Raw genomic sequence first — 13,015 nt, forward strand, 5'->3', positions numbered from 1 at the left:
CTATTATCTATAATATACACAGTGACTGCTATTCTCTATAATATACACAAGGGCTGCTATTCTCTATAATATACACAAGGGCTGCTATTCTCTATAATATACAGAGGGACTGCTATTCTCTATAATATACACAAGGGCTGCTATTATCTATAATATACACAGTGACTGCTATTCTCTATAATATACACAGTGACTGCTATTCTCTATAATATACACAAGGGCTGCTATTCTCTATAATATACAGAGGAACTGCTATTCTCTATAATATACACAGGGGCTGCTATTCTCTATAATATACACAGGGACTGCTATTATCTATAATATACGCAGTGACTGCTATTATCTATAATATACACAGTGACTGCTATTATCTATAATATAAACAGGGACTGCTATTATCTATAATATACACAGTGACTGCTATTATCTATAATATACACAGGGACTGCTATTATCTATAATAGACACAGTGACTGCTATTCTCTATAATATACACAGGGACTGCTATTCTCTATAATATACACAGTGACTGCTATTCTCTATAATATACACAGTGACTGCTATTATCTATAATATACACAGTGACTGCTATTATCTATAATATAAACAGGGACTGCTATTATCTATAATATACACAGTGACTGCTATTATCTATAATATACACAGGGACTGCTATTATCTATAATAGACACAGTGACTGCTATTCTCTATAATATACACAGGGACTGCTATTCTCTATAATATACACAGTGACTGCTATTCTCTATAATATACACAGTGACTGTTATTATCTATAATATACACAGTGACTGCTATTCTCTATAATATACACAGGGACTGCTATTCTCTATAATATACACAGGGACTGCTATTCTCTATAATATACACAGTGACTGCTATTATCTATAATAGACACAGTGACTGCTATTCTCTATAATATACACAGGGACTGCTATTCTCTATAATATACACAGTGACTGCTATTATCTATAATAGACACAGTGACTGCTATTCTCTATAATATACACAGTGACTGCTATCCTCTATAATATACACAGGGACTGTTATTCTCTATAATATACACAGTGACTGCTATTCTCTATAATATACACAGTGACTGCTATTATCTATAATATACACAGTGACTGCTATTATCTATAATAGACACAGTGACTGCTATTCTCTATAATATACACAGTGACTGCTATTATCTATAATAGACACAGTGACTGCTATTCTCTATAATATACACAGGGACTGCTATTCTCTATAATATACACAGTGACTGCTATTATCTATAATAGACACAGTGACTGCTATTCTCTAAAATATACACAGGGACTGCTATTATCTATAATATACACAGGGACTGCTATTCTCTATAATATACACAATGACTGCTATTATCTATAATATACACAGGGACTGCTATTCTCTATAATATACACAATGACTGCTATTATCTATAATATACACAGGGACTGCTATTCTCTATAATATACACAATGACTGCTATTATCTATAATATACACAGTGACTGCTATTATCTATAATATACACAGGGACTGCTATTCTCTATAATATACACAGGGACTACTATTCTCTATAATATACAGAAGGGCTGCTATTATCTATAATATACACAGGGACTGCTATTCTCTATAATATACACAGTGACTGCTATTATCTATAATAGACACAGTGACTGCTATTCTCTATAATATACACAGTGACTGCTATCCTCTATAATATACACAGGGACTGTTATTCTCTATAATATACACAGTGACTGCTATTCTCTATAATATACACAGTGACTGCTATTATCTATAATATACACAGTGACTGCTATTATCTATAATAGACACAGTGACTGCTATTCTCTATAATATACACAGTGACTGCTATTCTCTATAATATACACAGGGACTGCTATTCTCTATAATATACACAGTGACTGCTATTATCTATAATAGACACAGTGACTGCTATTCTCTATAATATACACAGTGACTGCTATTATCTATAATATACACAGTGACTGCTATTATCTATAATAGACACAGTGACTGCTATTATCTATAATAGACACAGTGACTGCTATTCTCTATAATATACACAGGGACTGCTATTCTCTATAATATACACAGTGACTGCTATTATCTATAATAGACACAGTGACTGCTATTCTCTAAAATATACACAGGGACTGCTATTATCTATAATAGACACAGTGACTGCTATTCTCTATAATATACAGAGGGACTGCTATTATCTATAATATACACAGTGACTGCTATTATCTATAATAGACACAGTGACTGCTATTCTCTATAATATACACAATGACTGCTATTATCTATAATATACACAGGGACTGCTATTCTCTATAATATACACAGGGACTGCTATTATCTATAATATACACAGGGACTGCTATTCTCTATAATATACACAGTGACTGCTATTATCTATAATAGACACAGTGACTGCTATTCTCTATAATATACAGAGGGACTGCTATTATCTATAATATACACAGGGACTGCTATTCTCTATAATATACACAGTGACTGCTATTCTCTATAATATACACAGTGACTGCTATTATCTATAATAGACACAGTGACTGCTATTCTCTATAATATACACAGTGACTGCTATTCTCTATAATATACACAGGGACTGCTATTCTCTATAATATACACAGTGACTGCTATTCTCTATAATATACACAGGGACTGCTATTATCTATAATAGACACAGTGACTGCTATTCTCTATAATATACACAGTGACTGCTATTCTCTATAATAGACACAGTGACTGCTATTATCTATAATATACACAGGGACTGCTATTCTCTATAATATACACAGTGACTGCTATTATCTATAATATACATAGTGACTGCTATTCTCTATAATATACACAGTGACTGCTATTATCTATAATATACACAGTGACTGCTATTCTCTATAATATACACAGGGACTGCTATTCTCTATAATATACACAGTGACTGCTATTATCTATAATATACACAGGGACTGCTATTCTCTATAATATACACAAGGACTGCTATTATCTATAATATACACAGTGACTGCTATTATCTATAATATACACAGGGACTGCTATTATCTATAATATACACAGTGACTGCTATTCTCTATAATATACACAGGGACTGCTATTCTCTATAATATACACAGTGACTGCTATTCTCTATAATATACACAGGGACTGCTATTCTCTATAATATACACAGGGACTGCTATTATCTATAATATACACAATGACTGCTATTATCTATAATATACACAGTGACTTCTATTATCTATAATATACACAGTGACTGCTATTCTCTATAATATACACAAGGGCTGCTATTCTCTATAATATACAGAGGGACTGCTATTCACTATAATATACACAATGACTGCTATTCTCTATAATATACACAGGGACTGCTATTATCTATAATATACACAGTGACTGCTATTCTCTATAATAGACACAGGGACTGCTATTCTCTATAATATACACAGTGACTGCTATTATCTATAATATACACAGTGACTGCTATTCTCTATAATATACACAAGGGCTGCTATTATCTATAATATACACAGGGACTGCTATTATCTATAATATACACAGTGACTGCTATTCTCTATAATAGACACAGGGACTGCTATTCTCTATAATATACACAATGACTGCTATTCTCTATAATATACACAGGGACTGCTATTATCTATAATATACACAGTGACTGCTATTCTCTATAATAGACACAGGGACTGCTATTCTCTATAATATACACAGTGACTGCTATTATCTATAATATACACATTGACTGCTATTCTCTATAATATACACAAGGGCTGCTATTATCTATAATATACACAGTGACTGCTATTCTCTATAATATACACAGGGACTGCTATTCTCTATAATATACACAGGGACTTCTATTCTCTATAATATACACAGGGACTGCTATTCTCTATAATATACACAGGGACTGCTATTTTCTATAATATACACAGGGACTGCTATTCTCTATAATATACACAGGGACTGCTATTCTCTATAATATACACAGGGACTGCTATTATCTATAATATACACAGGGAATGCTATTCTCTATAATATACACAATGACTGCTATTATCTATAATATACAGAGGGACTGCTATTCTCTATAATATACACAATGACTGCTATTATCTATAATATACACAGGGACTGCTATTATCTATAATATACACAGGGACTGCTATTCTCTATAATATACACAGGGACTGCTATTATCTATAATATACACAGGGACTGCTATTCTCTATAATATACACAATGACTGCTATTATCTATAATATACACAGGGACTGCTATTCTCTATAATATACACAATGACTGCTATTATCTATAATATACACAGGGACTGCTATTCTCTATAATATACACAATGACTGCTATTATCTATAATATACACAGTGACTGCTATTATCTATAATATACACAGGGACTGCTATTCTCTATAATATACACAGGGACTACTATTCTCTATAATATACAGAAGGGCTGCTATTATCTATAATATACACAGGGACTGCTATTCTCTATAATATACACAGTGACTGCTATTATCTATAATAGACACAGTGACTGCTATTATCTATTATATACACAGGGACTGCTATTCTCTATAATATACACAGGGACTACTATTCTCTATAATATACAGAAGGGCTGCTATTATCTATAATATACACAGGGACTGCTATTCTCTATAATATACACAGTGACTGCTATTCTCTATAATATACACAGTGACTGCTATTCTCTATAATATACACAAGGGCTGCTATTCTCTATAATATACAGAGGGACTGCTATTCTCTATAATATACACAATGACTGCTATTCTCTATAATATACACAAGGGCTGCTATTATCTATAATATACACAGTGACTGCTATTCTCTATAATATACACAAGGGCTGCTATTCTCTATAATATACACAAGGGCTGCTATTCTCTATAATATACAGAGGGACTGCTATTCTCTATAATATACACAAGGGCTGCTATTATCTATAATATACACAGTGACTGCTATTCTCTATAATATACACAGTGACTGCTATTCTCTATAATATACACAAGGGCTGCTATTCTCTATAATATACAGAGGAACTGCTATTCTCTATAATATACACAGGGACTGCTATTATCTATAATATACACAGTGACTGCTATTATCTATAATATACACAGTGACTGCTATTATCTATAATATAAACAGGGACTGCTATTATCTATAATATACACAGTGACTGCTATTATCTATAATATACACAGGGACTGCTATTATCTATAATAGACACAGTGACTAATATTCTCTATAATATACACAGGGACTGCTATTCTCTATAATATACACAGTGACTGCTATTCTCTATAATATACACAGTGACTGTTATTATCTATAATATACACAGTGACTGCTATTCTCTATAATATACACAGGGACTGCTATTCTCTATAATATACACAGGGACTGCTATTCTCTATAATATACACAGTGACTGCTATTATCTATAATAGACACAGTGACTGCTATTCTCTATAATATACACAGGGACTGCTATTCTCTATAATATACACAGTGACTGCTATTATCTATAATAGACACAGTGACTGCTATTATCTATAATATACACAGTGACTGCTATCCTCTATAATATACACAGGGACTGTTATTCTCTATAATATACACAGTGACTGCTATTCTCTATAATATACACAGTGACTGCTATTCTCTATAATATACACAGTGACTGCTATTCTCTATAATATACACAGGGACTGCTATTATCTATAATATACACAGGGACTGCTATTATCTATAATATACACAGTGACTGCTATTATCTATAATAGACACAGTGACTGCTATTCTCTATAATATACACAGTGACTGCTATTATCTATAATAGACACAGTGACTGCTATTCTCTATAATATACACAGGGACTGCTATTCTCTATAATATACACAGTGACTGCTATTATCTATAATAGACACAGTGACTGCTATTCTCTAAAATATACACAGGGACTGCTATTATCTATAATAGACACAGTGACTGCTATTCTCTATAATATACAGAGGGACTGCTATTATCTATAATATACACAGTGACTGCTATTATCTATAATAGACACAGTGACTGCTATTCTCTATAATATACACAATGACTGCTATTATCTATAATATACACAGGGACTGCTATTCTCTATAATATACACAGGGACTGCTATTATCTATAATATACACAGGGACTGCTATTCTCTATAATATACACAGTGACTGCTATTATCTATAATAGACACAGTGACTGCTATTCTCTATAATATACAGAGGGACTGCTATTATCTATAATATACACAGGGACTGCTATTCTCTATAATATACACAGTGACTGCTATTCTCTATAATATACACAGTGACTGCTATTATCTATAATAGACACAGTGACTGCTATTCTCTATAATATACACAGTGACTGCTATTCTCTATAATATACACAGGGACTGCTATTCTCTATAATATACACAGTGACTGCTATTCTCTATAATATACACAGGGACTGCTATTATCTATAATATACACAGGGACTGCTATTATCTATAATATACACAGGGACTGCTATTATCTATAATATACACAGTGACTGCTATTCTCTATAATATACACAGTGACTGCTATTATCTATAATAGACACAGTGACTGCTATTCTCTATAATATACACAGTGACTGCTATTCTCTATAATATACACAGGGACTGCTATTCTCTATAATATACACAGGGACTGCTATTCTCTATAATATACACAGTGACTGCTATTATCTATAATAGACACAGTGACTGCTATTCTCTATAATATACAGAGGGACTGCTATTATCTATAATATACACAGTGACTGCTATTCTCTATAATATACACAGTGACTGCTATTATCTATAATAGACACAGTGACTGCTATTCTCTATAATATACACAGTGACTGCTATTCTCTATAATATACACAGGGACTGCTATTATCTATAATATACACAGGGACTGCTATTCTCTATAATATACACAGTGACTGCTATTCTCTATAATATACACAGTGACTGCTATTCTCTATAATATACAGAGGGACTGCTATTATCTATAATATACACAGTGACTGCTATTCTCTATAATATACACAGTGACTGCTATTATCTATAATATACACAGTGACTGCTATTCTCTATAATATACACAGTGACTGCTATTCTCTATAATATACACAGTGACTGCTATTCTCTATAATATACAGAGGGACTGCTATTATCTATAATATACACAGTGACTGCTATTCTCTATAATATACACAGTGACTGCTATTCTCTATAATATACACAGGGACTGCTATTCTCTATAATATACACAGTGACTGCTATTCTTTATAATATACACAGGGACTGCTATTATCTATAATAGACACAGTGACTGCTATTCTCTATAATATACAGAGGGACTGCTATTATCTATAATATACACAGTGACTGCTATTCTCTATAATATTCAGAGGGACTGCTATTATCTATAATATACACAGTGACTGCTATTATCTGTAATAGACACAGTGACTGCTATTCTCTATAATATACACAATGACTGCTATTATCTATAATATACACAGGGACTGCTATTCTCTATAATATACACAGGGACTGCTATTATCTATAATATACACAGGGACTGCTATTCTCTATAATATACACAGTGACTGCTATTATCTATAATAGACACAGTGACTGCTATTCTCTATAATATACAGAGGGACTGCTATTATCTATAATATACACAGGGACTGCTATTCTCTATAATATACACAGTGACTGCTATTATCTATAATAGACACAGTGACTGCTATTCTCTATAATATACAGAGGGACTGCTATTATCTATAATATACACAGGGGCTGCTATTCTCTATAATATACACAGTGACTGCTATTATCTATAATAGACACAGTGACTGCTATTCTCTACAATATACAGAGGGACTGCTATTATCTATAATATACACAGTGACTGCTATTCTCTATAATATACACAGTGACTGCTATTCTCTATAATATACACAGTGACTGCTATTATCTATAATAGACACAGTGACTGCTATTCTCTATAATATACACAGTGACTGCTATTCTCTAAAATATACACAGGGACTGCTATTCTCTATAATATACACAGTGACTGCTATTCTCTATAATATACACAGGGACTGCTATTATCTATAATAGACACAGTGACTGCTATTCTCTATAATATACAGAGGGACTGCTATTATCTATAATATACACAGTGACTGCTATTCTCTATAATATACACAGTGACTGCTATTCTCTATAATATACACAGTGACTGCTATTATCTATAATAGACACAGTGACTGCTATTCTCTATAATATACACAGTGACTGCTATTCTCTATAATATACACAGGGACTGCTATTATCTATAATAGACACAGTGACTGCTATTCTCTATAATATACAGAGGGACTGCTATTATCTATAATATACACAGTGACTGCTATTCTCTATAATATACACAGTGACTGCTATTCTCTATAATATACACAGTGACTGCTATTATCTATAATAGACACAGTGACTGCTATTCTCTATAATATACACAGTGACTGCTATTATCTATAATAGACACAGTGACTGCTATTCTCTATAATATACAGAGGGACTGCTATTATCTATAATATACACAGGGACTGTTATTCTCTATAATATACACAGTGACTGCTATTCTCTATAATAGACACAGTGACTGCTATTCTCTATAATATACACAGGGACTGCTATTATCTATAATATACAGAGGGACTGCTATTCTCTATAATATACACAGTGACTGCTATTATCTATAATAGACACAGTGACTGCTATTCTCGATAATATACACAGGGACTGCTATTATCTACAATATACACAGGGACTGCTATTCTCTATAATACACACAGTGACTGCTATTCTCTATAATATACAGAGGGACTGCTATTATCTATAATATACACAGTGACTGCTATTCTCTATAATATACACAGTGACTGCTATTCTCTATAATATACACAGTGACTGCTATTATCTATAATATACACTTTGACTGCTATTATCTATAATATACACAGGGACTGCTATTCTCTATAATATAAACAGGGACTGCTATTATCTATAATATACACAGGGACTGCTATTCTCTATAATATACACAGAGACTGCTATTATCTATAATATACACAGGGACTGCTATTCTCTATAATATACACAGGGGCTGCTGTTCTCTATAATATACACAGGGACTGCTATTCTCTATAATATACACAGGGACTGCTATTCTCTATAATATACACAGTGACTGCTATTATCTATAATATGCACAGTGACTGCTATTCTCTATAATATACACAGGGGCTGCTATTCTCTATAATATACACAGGGGCTGCTATTCTCTATAATATACACAGGGACTGCTATTCTCTATAATATACACAGGGACTGCTATTCTCTATAATATACACAGTGACTGCTATTCCCTCTAATATACACAGGGACTGCTATTCTCTATAATATACACAGGGACTGCAATTCTCTATAATATACACAGAGACTGCTATTCTCTATAATATACACAGTGACTGCTATTCTATATAATATACACAGGGACTGCTATTCTCTATAATATACACAGGGACTGCAATTCTCTATAATATACACAGAGACTGCTATTCTCTATAATATACACAGTGACTGCTATTCTATATAATATACACAGGGACTGCTATTCTCTATAATATACACAGGGACTGCTATTCTCTATAATATACACAGGGACTGCTATTCTCTATAATATACACAGTGACTGCTATTCTCTATAATATACACAGGGACTGCTATTCTCTATAATATGCACAGGGACTGCTATTCTCTATAATATACACAGGGACTGCTATTCTCTATAATATACACAGTGACTGCTATTCTCTATAATATACACAGGGACTGCTGTTCTCTATAATATACACAGGGACTGCTATTCTCTATAATATACACAGGGACTGCTATTCTCTATAATATACACAGGGACTGCTATTCTCTATAATATACACAGGGACTGCTATTCTCTATAATATACACAGTGACTGCTATTCTCTATAATATACACAGGGACTGCTGTTCTCTATAATATACACAGTGACTGCTATTCTCTATAATATACACAGTGACTGCTATTCTCTATAATATACACAGGGACTGCTGTTCTCTATAATATACACAGTGACTGCTATTATCGAAAATATACACAGGGACTGCTATTCTCTATAATATACACAGGGACTGCTATTCTCGCTCTAAGCTTCCACCCTAGTTCCCTGAATTTCTGCCTTAAATCCCCATCTCTCTTCCTACCTATGTCGTTGGTGCCTATGTGGACCACGACTTGGGGGTGCTCCCCCTCCCCCTTAAGGATCCCAAAAACACGATCCGAGACATCACGAACCCTGGCACCTGGGAGGCAACACACCAACCGTGAGTCTCTCTCGTTCCCACAGAACCTCCTATCTGTTCCCCTAACTATGGAGTCCCCAATGACTAATGCTCTGCTCCTCTTCCCCCTTCCCTTCTGAGCAACAGGGACAGACTCTGTGCCAGAGACCTGTACCCCATTGCTTACCCCTGGTAAATCGTCCCCCGCAACAGTATCCAAAACGGTATACCTGTTGTTGAGGGAAACGGCCACAGGGCATCCCTGCACTGCCTGCTGGTTCCCTCTCCTTCCCCTGACGGTAACCCATCTACCTACTTCTTTTACCTGAGGTGTGACTACCTCCCCATAACTCCTCTCAATAACCCCCTCCGCCTCCCGAATGATCCGAAGTTCATCCAGCTCCAGCTCCAGTTCCCGAACGCGGTTCTCGAGGAGCTGGAGTTGGGTGCACTTCCCGCAGATGCAGTCAGCAGGGACACCCTTGGCGACCCTTACCTCCCACATTCTGCAGGAGGAACATACAACTGCCTTAACCTCCATTCCATCCATTCTAAATTCCCAACAAATCTACTGAAAAACCAAAAAAAAATGTCAAAACTTGTTAGGTTAGCAATCCAACAGACAGAACTTCTTAAATAAAAAGCTTACCTTATCAACACACCAGAGTCCTTTTTTTTTGGTTAGAGGAGGAGGGTGGGTGGGAGAAACTACCCAAGTAGTGTTTCGGGTAAAGCAACCACCCAAATATGTAACCTCACTTACCCAGCAGTCCCCTGGTCCGCCGAAACAAAAGGTCATTAACTTTAACTTCAAACTGAAATTGAACTCTCAGCTGTTAGCTCGCTCGCACTATCAGCTCCCGAAAAAAGCCGCTGTTAAAGTGAGAGTCTCACCGTCAGGGACCCCTGTTATAGAGGGAGTCTCACCGTCAGGGGCTTCTGTTATAGAGGGAGTCTCACCGTCAGGGACTTCTGTTAAAGAGGGAGTCTCACCGTCTCGGACCCCTGTTAAAGAGGGAGTCTCTCCGTCAGGGACCCCTGTTATAGAGGGAGTCTCACCGTCAGGGACCCCTGTTATAGAGGGAGTCTCACCGTCAGGGACCCCTGTTATAGAGGGAGTCTCACCGTCAGGGACTTCTGTTAAAGAGGGAGTCTCACCGTCAGGGACCCCTGTTAAAGAGGGAGTCTCTCCGTCAGGGACCCCTGTTAAAGAGGGAGTCTCACCGTCAGGGACCCCTGTTAAAGAGGGAGTCTCACCGTCTGGGACTTCTGTTAAAGAGGGAGTCTCACTGTCAGGGACTCCCGTTAAAGAGGGAGTCTCACCGTCTGGGACCCCTGTTATAGAGGGAGTCTCACTGTTAGGGACTCCCGTTAAAGAGGGAATCTCACTGTCAGAGACCCCTGTTATAGAGGGAGTCTCACTGTCAGGGACCCCTGTTAAAGAGGGAGTCTCTCCGTCAGGAACACCTGTTAAAGAGAGTCTCACTGTCAGGGACCCCTGTTATAGAGGGAGTCTCACCGTCAGGGACTTCTGTTAAAGAGGGAGTCTCTCCGTCAGGGACCCCTGTTATAGAGGGAGTCTCACCGTCAGGGACCCCTGTTATAGAGGGAGTCTCACCGTCAGGGACCCCTGTTAAAGAGGGAGTCTCACCGTCAGGGACCCCTGTTAAAGAGGGAGTCTCACCGTCAGGGACCCCTGTTAAAGAGGGAGTCTCACCGTCTGGGACTTCTGTTAAAGAGGGAGTCTCACTGTCAGGGACGCGCGTTAAAGAGGGAGTCTCACCGTCTGGGACCCCTGTTATAGAGGGAGTCTCACTGTTAGGGACTCCCGTTAAAGAGGGAATCTCACTGTCAGAGACCCCTGTTATAGAGGGAGTCTCACTGTCAGGGACCCCTGTTAAAGAGGGAGTCTCTCCGTCAGGAACACCTGTTAAAGAGAGTCTCACTGTCAGGGACCCCTGTTATAGAGGGAGTCTCACCGTCTGGGACCCCTGTTAAAGAGGGAGTCTCACCGTCAGGGACCCCTGTTAAAGAGGGAGTCTCACCGTCAGGGACCCCTGTTAAAGAGGGAGTCTCACCGTCTGGGACCCCTGTTATAGAGGGGTTCTCACTGTTAGGGACTCCCGTTAAAGAAGGAATCTCACTGTCAGAGACCCCTGTTATAGAGGGAGTCTCATTGTCAGGGACCCCTGTTAAAGAGAGAGTCTCACTGTCAGGGACCCCTGTTATAGAGGGAGTCTCACCATCAGGGACCCCTGTTAAAGAGGGAGTCTCTCCGTCAGGAACACCTGTTAAAGAGAGAGTCTCACTGTCAGGGACCCCTGTTATAGAGGGAGTCTCACCGTCAGGGACCCCTGTTAAAGAGGGAGTCTCACAGTCAGGAACACCTGTTGAAG

The sequence above is a fragment of the Heterodontus francisci genome, unplaced genomic scaffold (genome assembly GCF_036365525.1).
Source record: "Heterodontus francisci isolate sHetFra1 unplaced genomic scaffold, sHetFra1.hap1 HAP1_SCAFFOLD_1064, whole genome shotgun sequence".
Lineage (NCBI taxonomy): Eukaryota > Metazoa > Chordata > Chondrichthyes > Heterodontiformes > Heterodontidae > Heterodontus > Heterodontus francisci.